This window comes from Oncorhynchus nerka, linkage group LG19 (genome assembly GCF_034236695.1).
Source record: "Oncorhynchus nerka isolate Pitt River linkage group LG19, Oner_Uvic_2.0, whole genome shotgun sequence".
Classification (NCBI taxonomy): domain Eukaryota; kingdom Metazoa; phylum Chordata; class Actinopteri; order Salmoniformes; family Salmonidae; genus Oncorhynchus; species Oncorhynchus nerka.
Genome location: NC_088414.1, coordinates 1,899,339 through 1,908,716, shown reverse-complemented (window position 1 = coordinate 1,908,716; position 9,378 = coordinate 1,899,339). Strand labels below are relative to the sequence as shown.

Here is a 9,378-nt window from a genome sequence, read left to right as displayed (position 1 = left end):
TAGAGGGAAAGAGATGAGGAGAGGCAAGTAGAGAGGGTGAGGCGGGATGGAGAGAGGGTGAGGCGGGATGGAGAGAGGAAGCGAGGGATGGTAGAGGGAAAGAGATGAGGAGAGGCAAGTAGAGGGGTGAATGGAGAGATGAGGAGGAGGCAGGTAGAGAGGGATGAGGCAGGATGGTAGAGGGAAAGAGATGAGGAGAGGCAAGATGGAGAGGGTGAGGCAGGATGGTAGAGGGAAAGAGATGAGGAGAGGCAAGTAGAGAGGGTGAGGCAGGATGGAGAGAGGGTGAGGCGGGATGGAGAGAGGGTGAGGCGGGATGGTAGAGGGAAAGAGATGAGGAGAGGCAAGTAGAGAGGGTGAGGAGGGATGGAGAGAGGAAGCGAGGGATGGTAGAGGGAAAGAGATGAGGAGAGGCAAGTAGAGAGGGTGAGGCGGGATGGAGAGAGGGTGAGGCGGGATGGAGAGAGGAAGCGAGGGATGGTAGAGGGAAAGAGATGAGGAGAGGTAAGTAGAGGGAAAGAGATGAGGAGAGGCACGTAGAGAGGGTGAGGCAGGATGGTAGAGGGAAAGAGATGAGGAGAGGCAAGTAGAGAGGGTGAGGCAGGATGGTAGAGGGAAAGAGATGAGGAGAGGCAAGTAGAGAGGGTGAGGCAGGATGGAGAGAGGGTGAGGCGGGATGGAGAGAGGGTGAGGCGGGATGGTAGAGGGAAAGAGATGAGGAGAGGCAAGTAGAGAGGGTGAGGAGGGATGGAGAGAGGGTGAGGAGGGATGGAGAGAGGGTGAGGCGGGATGGAGAGAGGGTGAGGAGGGATGGAGAGAGGGTGAGGAGGGATGGAGAGAGGAATCGAGGGATGGAGAGAGGGTGAGGGGATGAGGAGGGATGGTAGAGAGGGTGAGGCGGGATGGTAGAGGGAAAGAGATGAGGAGAGGCAAGTAGAGAGGGTGAGGCGGGATGGAAAGAGGAAGCGAGGGATGGAGAGAGGGTGAGGCGGGATGGAGAGAGGAAGCGAGGGATGGTAGAGGGAAAGAGATGAGGAGAGGCAAGTACAGAGAGTGAGGCGGGATGGAGAGAGGGTGAGGCGGGATGGAGAGAGGAAGCGAGGGATGGAGGAGAGGAGAAGTTTAAAAATGGGAAAGGGCTATGGTAACAAGGAGATAATGGACAGTAAAAGAGAGACAGAAAGAAAACATGAGCATAGGGAGGAAGGTGTGTAACAGTGTTGCCTGTCCTTTCATTGATATTCCGATATTGCATTGAGTTGACTTTCCTTATCTTCATGAAGGGTACCACATGCAGCCCTGGCATGGGCAAGTTGGACTTGTGCTTAGCCAAACTGCCAGTGGCTGACTGGTGATAGTAGTGATGGTGGTGCCAGGGGGATGAGGGGTGGGCATCAGATTGCGAGGAATCAGGTGTCAGTGTGGGTTCCCAGCTGTGCTGAGCCCTGGGTCCAGTGAAGAGCTGCATTGGTTGGGAAGTGGGACTCATACAATGCCCCAGTACCTGGGAAGACAACAACATGAAAAGAGCTGCCAGTCTTCCAGGCTCCGAGGGTACTGGGGAATTGTGCAATGTGATTCGCTCTCCAGTACTGATTTCAGAGCACAACGACTATGCAAATGAACTCAGATACACACAAACACATACACATGTGAGGCTACACACACTCACACAGGTGCACATGCATTTGCACTTGCACGCCGTGCACACACATACACGCAATCATACACGTAAATACGAACACACACACAAGACCCGAACTGCACTACTTTTTAATAATTTTTTACTGATTTCAATAGACCGTAGCCCATCACCTTGCCCAATCAAAAGGGAAAGAGAAAGAAACCCAACCTACTCAACCTACTCTTCAGTGTCTGTCTATACATTTTAAATATCAGATTTGTTAGATAGAGCTCCCCACTAGCCCCTGCATCCACCACCACCCCCATTCCTTTCAGCACCCCCTCCCTTTCCTCTCTCGCTCTACCTTCTCTGCATTTCTCTCTCGCCCTCTCTCTCTTTCCTGCATTTGCATAATTTCCTCTGCCGTATTCTGATGTATGCTTGTGAATAATAAAGCTCATGGGCGCGCCGTGCGAGCCTGCCACTGTTCATTACTGCCGTGCCGCCCAAACCCAGGCTCCGCAGGGCTCTCATTAGACATTCCACGCAGAAGAAAGGCCTCTCCCTCTCTCTTGCTCTGTCTCTATCATTCTCTCTCTCCGTTAGTCCCTTACTCTGTTTCTCTCGCTTTATCTCTCCCCTCTGTCTCTCTCTTACTCACTGTTTCTCACACTCCCTCACTCTCTATTCCTCTCACTCTCTCTCCCTAACATTCTGTTTCTCTCACTCCATCTCTCCTTTCTCTCTTTGCTGTCCCTCTCTTACGTTCTGTTTCTCTCTCTCACTCTGTCTCTCTCCCTAACATTCCGATTCTCTTACTTTCTCACTGTCTCTCCTTTCCCACTTTCCTTCTCTTTAACTCTGTCTCTCTCGCTCTGCCTCTGTCGCTGTCTCTCTCCCTTACATTTGTTTCTTTCAATTGCTCTCTTTTCTGTCTCCCTCCTTTCTCGTTCTGTCTTTTCCCTTTAATTATGTTTCTCTCACATCTCCCCTTTCTCATTCTCTGTATTTTCCGTACTCTCTGTTTCTCTCACTCTCTCACTCTATCCCTCACCCTCGCGATCTGTCTCTCTCCCTTACATTTGATTTCTCTCGCTCCTCTTACTTTATCTCCCCCGTCTCTTATTTCATCTATGGTTCTCTCTCTCACTCAATGTTTCTCCCCTCTCTGTCTTATCTTTTATTAGCACTTTCCCTAATTCTCTTATTTTATCTGCATCTTCCCCACTGCCCTATCCCTTCATTATTGGCTCTATAGCATCCTTTATTTCATCCTCCCTTTCTTTCAGTCTATTTTCTTCTCTCCCACTCCTCGTTCTCTCTCTCTCCAACAGAACACAGTGGCCTGCGTCATCCTCTCAGTGTCAGGCAGAGGGAGACAGGGAGACAAGCAGGTAGGAAGGAAACACACACACATTGTTTTTGTGACAACACTCACCACACATGAACTGATTGTTGATAGTTCATTCCTTCGGACTAATTCCAATCGAATAATTTGCTCCTTTCCCTCTGCTTGACACCCCCCTTTTAAAAGACTACATTTGTCATTAGCAATTTGGTATTTAGCTTCCCCTGCAGTACTCACACCCATCCGATCTCTTCAGACGTCTAACGGAGAGTTGACAGTAACCCAGGGCTCCAGACTAACATTTTCCCCTGCTGGCACTGCTGCCACAAACCTTTTCAGTTGGTGGCACCAGCCCATGATTTGGTGGCACCCCCTCCAAAAAATGTGCGTCACACAATAGATTACATTTGGCTCATCATCTTATTAACACAATGCTTTATTAATAACAGACTACTTAGATGGTATGCAATATATACGTTTTTACATCTGACTAACATATCCAAGAAGGAATGCGTGATTTAAAATATTTTGGTATGCAACATAATCCAGAGAATGTCATGAATTATGCTATTTTTATTTGATTTTACTGTCAAAATAGGGCTCCAGATCTTTTTATTCAATAGAGATGAATTTGCCTTCATCTTTATGTGCACTAAAATTATATATTAGCCTAATTCAATTGGTTCTAATTCACCCCCTGAGGAAGTGGAAACTCAAAACACATTAGCTAGATTAACTCTAAATATAATACCTACTGCTAGTAGCCATGTATTAATCTAACAGTAAATATAATGTCCTAAGAATATTTTTTGCAATGAGGCTTGGTGCACTAGCGATGGTCGATGCGTAATTTTGCGTGGTTCGTATTTCAGTGCCATATCAGATAATTATACCAACAGAAAGCTGATACCCTCCTCTCTTTATTTAGACAGCTAGTTGCTTCCAAAGTTGTGTTTTTTCCCACAATTGCATTTTGAAGTGTCATGAGGGGCACAAGAGGGAGCGGGGGGTGAAAGGCTCGCTTATTACAGCAACTTTCCCCGGTGAAACAGGCAGGCATAGCAACAGGGCAGACTCTTTTATTACAGGAATCATAAGGATAATAAACTTTACTGTTTAAAAACTTATTTGGGACTGGGGGGCAGTATTGAGTAGCTTGGATGAATAAGGTGTCCAGAGTAAACTGCCTGCTACTCAGTTTCTAAAACTGTTTGAATGTTTGAACTGTTTGAATGATGTCTGTGAGTATAACATAACTCATATGGCAGGCAAAAACCTGAGAAAAATCCAACCAGGAAGTGGGAAATCTCAGGTTTGTAGATTTTCAACTCATTGCCTATCGAATACACATATTGCACTTCCTAATGCTTCCACTAGATGTCAACCGTCTTTAGAACCTTGTTTGAGGCTTCTACTGTGAAGTGGGGACGAATGAGAGGGGATTGAGTCAGAGGTCTGGCAGAGTGCCATTAGCTGACCACGCGCATTCACGTGATTGCATTCCATTGCATTTCTACAGACAAAGGAATTCTCCAGTTGGAACATTATTGAAGATTTATGATAAAAACATCCTGAAGATTGATTCTATATCTCTTTTGACATGTTTCTACGAACTGTAATATAACTTCTCGTCTGAACTTTCGCTTGGACTTGCCTGCGCATCGTGAGTTTGGATTGTGTACTAAACGCGCAAACAAAAAGGAAGTAATTTGGACATAAATTATTGACTTTGTGGAACAAATCAAACATTTATTGTGGAACTTGGATTCCTGGGAGTGCATTCTGATGAAGATCATCAAAGGTATGTGAATATTTATAATGCTATTTCTGACATTGTTGATAGAACAACATGGCAGGTATCTGTTTGGCTGTTTTGTTGTCTGAGCGCTGTACTCAGGTTATTGAATTGTGTGCTTTTTCGGTAAAGCTTTTTTTAAATCTGACACAGTTGTTGCATTAACCTCGCTTGCGTCCCAACTAGAGGGACGCTTGCGTCCCAACTAGAGCTCTGGAAATGCAAATGCGCTACGCTAAATGCTAATAGTATTAGTTAAAACTCAAAAGTTCATTAAAATACACATGCAGGGTATCGAATTAAAGCTACACTCGTTGTGAATCCAGGCAACAAGTCAGATTTTTAAATGCTTTTCGGCGAAAGCATGAGAAGCTATTATCTGATAGCATGTAACACCCCAAAAGACCCACAGGGGACGTAAACAAAATAATTAGCATTTCGGCGTTACACAAACCGCACAATAAAATAGAAAACATTCATTACCTTTCACCATCTTCTTTGTTGGCACTCCTAGATGTCCCATAAACACTATTTGGGTCTGTATTTCGATTAAATCGGTCCATATAAAGCCTAGATATCGTTATATGTAGACTATGTGATAAACGAAAAAAACGTTGTTTCAAAACGTAACGTCATTTTTTTTAATTCAAAAAGTCGACGATAAACTTTCACAAAACACTTCGAAATACGTTTGTAATGCAACTTTAGGTATTAGTAAACGTTAATAAGCGATAAAATTCATCAGGAGGCAATGTAAAGATCATTAGCTGTCCGTCTGGAAAAATGTCCGGCTAGAAACTCAACGAAAATATCCGGTCCTAGACCTGAGGAGATACGGTGCCCTGTATGTGTTTGACCAAGAAAAAACTCGAAGGGAAATGACAAGACTCTAGACACCGTGTGGAAGCTGTAGGTACTGCAACCTCAGTCAATTAATTGTGGTTCACCTTTATCAATGGGTTCAAGTAGCGCATGGATATATTTTCCCATTTTCAGTGATCAGTTTTTCCTGTGCTTTTCGATGTAAATGCCGTTCTGGTAAAGCCACAGCAGTGATTTAACCAGTTTTATAAACGTCTGAGTGTTTTCTATCCACACAGACTAAGCAAATGCATATACTATATTCCTGGCATGAGTAGCAGGGCGCTGAAATGTTGCACGATTTTTAACAGAATGTTCAAAAAAGTAGAGGGTCGACTTAAGAGGTTAAGGAGAAGTTTATCTAAAGTTCCATGTATAACACTTGTATTTTCATCAACATTTATGATGAGTATTTCTGTAAATTGATGTGGCTCTCACAAAATCACCGGATGTTTTGGAACTACTGAACATAACACGCCAATGTAAACTCAGATTTTTGGATATAAATATGAACTTTATCAAACAAAACACACATGTATTATGTAACATGAAGTCCTATGAGTGTTATCTGGTGAAGATCATCAAAGGTAAGTGATTCATTTTATCTCTATTTCTGCTTTTTGTGACTCCACTCTTTGGCTGGAAAAAGGACTGTGTTTTTCCGTGACTAGGTGCTTAACTAACATAATCGTTTGGTGTGCTTTCGCTTTAAAGCCTTTTTGAAATCGGACACTGTGGCTGGATTAACGAGAAGTTTATCTTTAAAATGGTGTAAAATACTTGTATACTTGAGGAATTTTAATTATGAGATTTCTGTTGTTTGAATTTGGCGCCCTGCACTTTCACTGGCTGTTGTTGAGGTGGGACGCTACCGTCCAGAATATCCCAGAGAGGTTAACAAATTCATGGTTTTATCCACCCAAACAATAGGACTTTGAGGTGACCAGGTAGAATGTGTAACTCGCACCAGTGCGACCACATACTGTATCTGTAAATGGAGTCTACTCGAAAATGCAATGCAATTATGATCACCCATGTCAACCTTCTAAACAGCCAAATACGAACCCCATCTTGAACCAATAACGACCTCTCAACACAGGATGTCAGCTATCATTCAGTCACTATTCACTCGTGAACATTATTTATGTTTGACTTTTTAGTCATATAGCAGACGCTCTTATCCAGAGCGACTTACAGGAGCAATGGAGGTTAAGTGCCTTGTTCAAGGGCACATCAACAGATATTTCCACTTGTCGGCTGAGGAATTCGTATCAGCCACCTTTCGGTTACTGGCCTAATGCTCTAAACTGCTAGGCTACCTGCCACCGTGACATTAACTCCTCAAAAGTTTTACTTCTAGGGTGCAATAAACTTTAGGGATAAGTTTAGGCATGAATTATGAGTGGTTAAGGTTAGGGTTTGGGTGTTAAAACAGAACAACTAAAATCAATTGAATCTGTGATGTCCGGAGCTACAGCTCACGTTTTCACCTGTTCTCAACCCCATCCACAACACTCTTGCTCATCGCGAGCCCATTAGATGTTAACAGGCGTGTAAAATGTGAAACGTGTTGTTAGCACATAACCCTTTGGGAGCTTGGGCTGCAATTTTTTGTTGTTGTAATGCAGGTTAGAATTCTGCAATGTTATTTGACCACGTGAAAAATGGTATGCTACGGTATGAATACTGTAGTGGAGGTTTGTTTTAATTGAGCCAACTGATGATTATTATAAAGTCTCACTGTAGAAGACACACATACGACACGTGCACACACACACACCATGGAAAACTACAACTGAGTGACAGGAAGCAGTGGAGGACTACAACAGAATGACATGAAGACTCTGAACAACTGACAATCCCAAACACCCACTTCCTCACACACACTTCCTCACACACACTTCCTCACACACACTTGACTGCTCTACCAGTTGCTCACGCCACACACCTAGACACGCATCCCCCCCTCTACCCTTTTGTGTACTGGCACCCTCTCTATTGACAGATGGCATTGGAGGATCATGGCACCCCCATTGTCCTATGACAATAACACTGTTGGAGCACAACACAGCCCAGAGGGAGAAAGAGGGAGACACACACACACAGACTAAAGTAGGCAAACATACACACAGAAACAGACAGACAGACACATATGCAGGGCCGTGCACAGGGCTTTCAGGGGGGTAGGTGCTGAAAATGAAAAAGTAGCCTCCGTCATTCTTGAAGGAAAGATGTTTGAAACCACCAAGACTCTTCCTAGAACTAGACGCACGGCCAAACTGAGCAATTGGGGGAGAAGGGCCTTGGTCAGGGAGGTGAGCAAGAACCCGATGGTCACTCTGACATGGCTCCAGAGCCCCTCTGTGGAGATGGCGGAACTGAGCTAGGCCTCACAGTCATGTTCCAAAATCTTGTGGAAAGCCTTCCCCCGAAGAGTGGAGGCTGTTATAGCAGCAAAGGGGGAACAACTCCATTAATGCCCATGCCTTTGGAATGAGATGTTCTACCTCTACCGCTCCAGTATCCCAGGACGTTTTAGTGTTGTTCTTATTTCTTATACTTTATTTTATAGTACAACACAATATATTGATATTGATTACTGCATTGTTGGGAAAAGAGCTCGCGAGAAAGTCATTTCACTGTACTTGTGCACGTGACAATAAAACTTGAAATCACCATTAGAAAATGCTTTGTGTGGTAATACTTTATTTACTGTTTTATTCAATTTTTCAAGTACTATTGACAAATCCTACATTCCGATTCTTGCATAGATTGTAATGGACACATATGACGTGTGTAAAAAACGTTTTTATAGTTCCTCGGTGTCCACATCACTAAGGGCCTATCATGGTCCAAACACACCAGCACAGTCGTGAAGAGGGCACGACAAAGCCTCTTCCCCCTCTGGAGGCTGAAAGGTTTTGGCATCCTCAAAACGTTCTACAGCTGCACCATTGAGAGCATCTTGGCTGCATCACTGCTTAGTATGGCAACTGCATGTATTCTGACCTCAAGGCACTACAGAGGGTAGAGTGTGTGGCCCAATACATCACTGAGACCGAGCTCCCTGCCATGAAGGCCCTCTATACCAGAGGAAGGCCCTAAAAATTGTCAAAGACTCCAGCCATCCAAGTCATAGACTAATCTCTCTGCTACCGCACGGCAAGTGGTACTGGAGTCTCGGACAAAAAGGCTCCTTAACAGCTTCTACCCCAAAGCCATAAGACTGATGAACAGTTAATCAAATCGCTACCAGGACTATTTGCATTGACCACCTTTTTTTTGGAACTGACGTTCTTGCACTGGCTCTATGCACACACAGACACATCTTACACTGACACTCAAAAATAAACACACACACACACACACACACACACACACACACACACACACACACACACACACACACACACACACACACACAGACACATCACACACTGACACTCAAACATAAACACACACACACACAGACACTCAAAAATAAACACACACACACACACACACACAGACACACACACACAGACACACAGACACATCTTACACTGACACTCAAAAATAAACACACACACACACACACTGACACACTACAATGACACAATACATCATAGAAGGTTGGTGGCACCTTAATTGGGGAGGACAGGTGCGGAATAAGTAGAATGGTATCAATATAGCCTTATTCTAAAATGTATTAAATTGTTGTTATCACCAGAGGGTTGCACATTTTTGGGGAATATTCAGAGGTGGAAACTT

General features: G+C 44.1%; 1 long non-coding RNA gene across 1 annotated transcript in view; it reads left to right on the top strand.

Moving 5' to 3' along the window:
* Positions 1-2,165: 2,165 nt before the first annotated feature.
* LOC115147119 (uncharacterized) overlaps positions 2,166-9,378 on the top strand; it is a 39,233-nt gene continuing 32,020 nt past the window's right edge. Inside the window, exon 1 of the long non-coding RNA XR_003866275.2 lies at positions 2,166-3,018. This is a non-coding gene — a long non-coding RNA (uncharacterized LOC115147119). The remainder of the gene's footprint in view (positions 3,019-9,378) is intronic.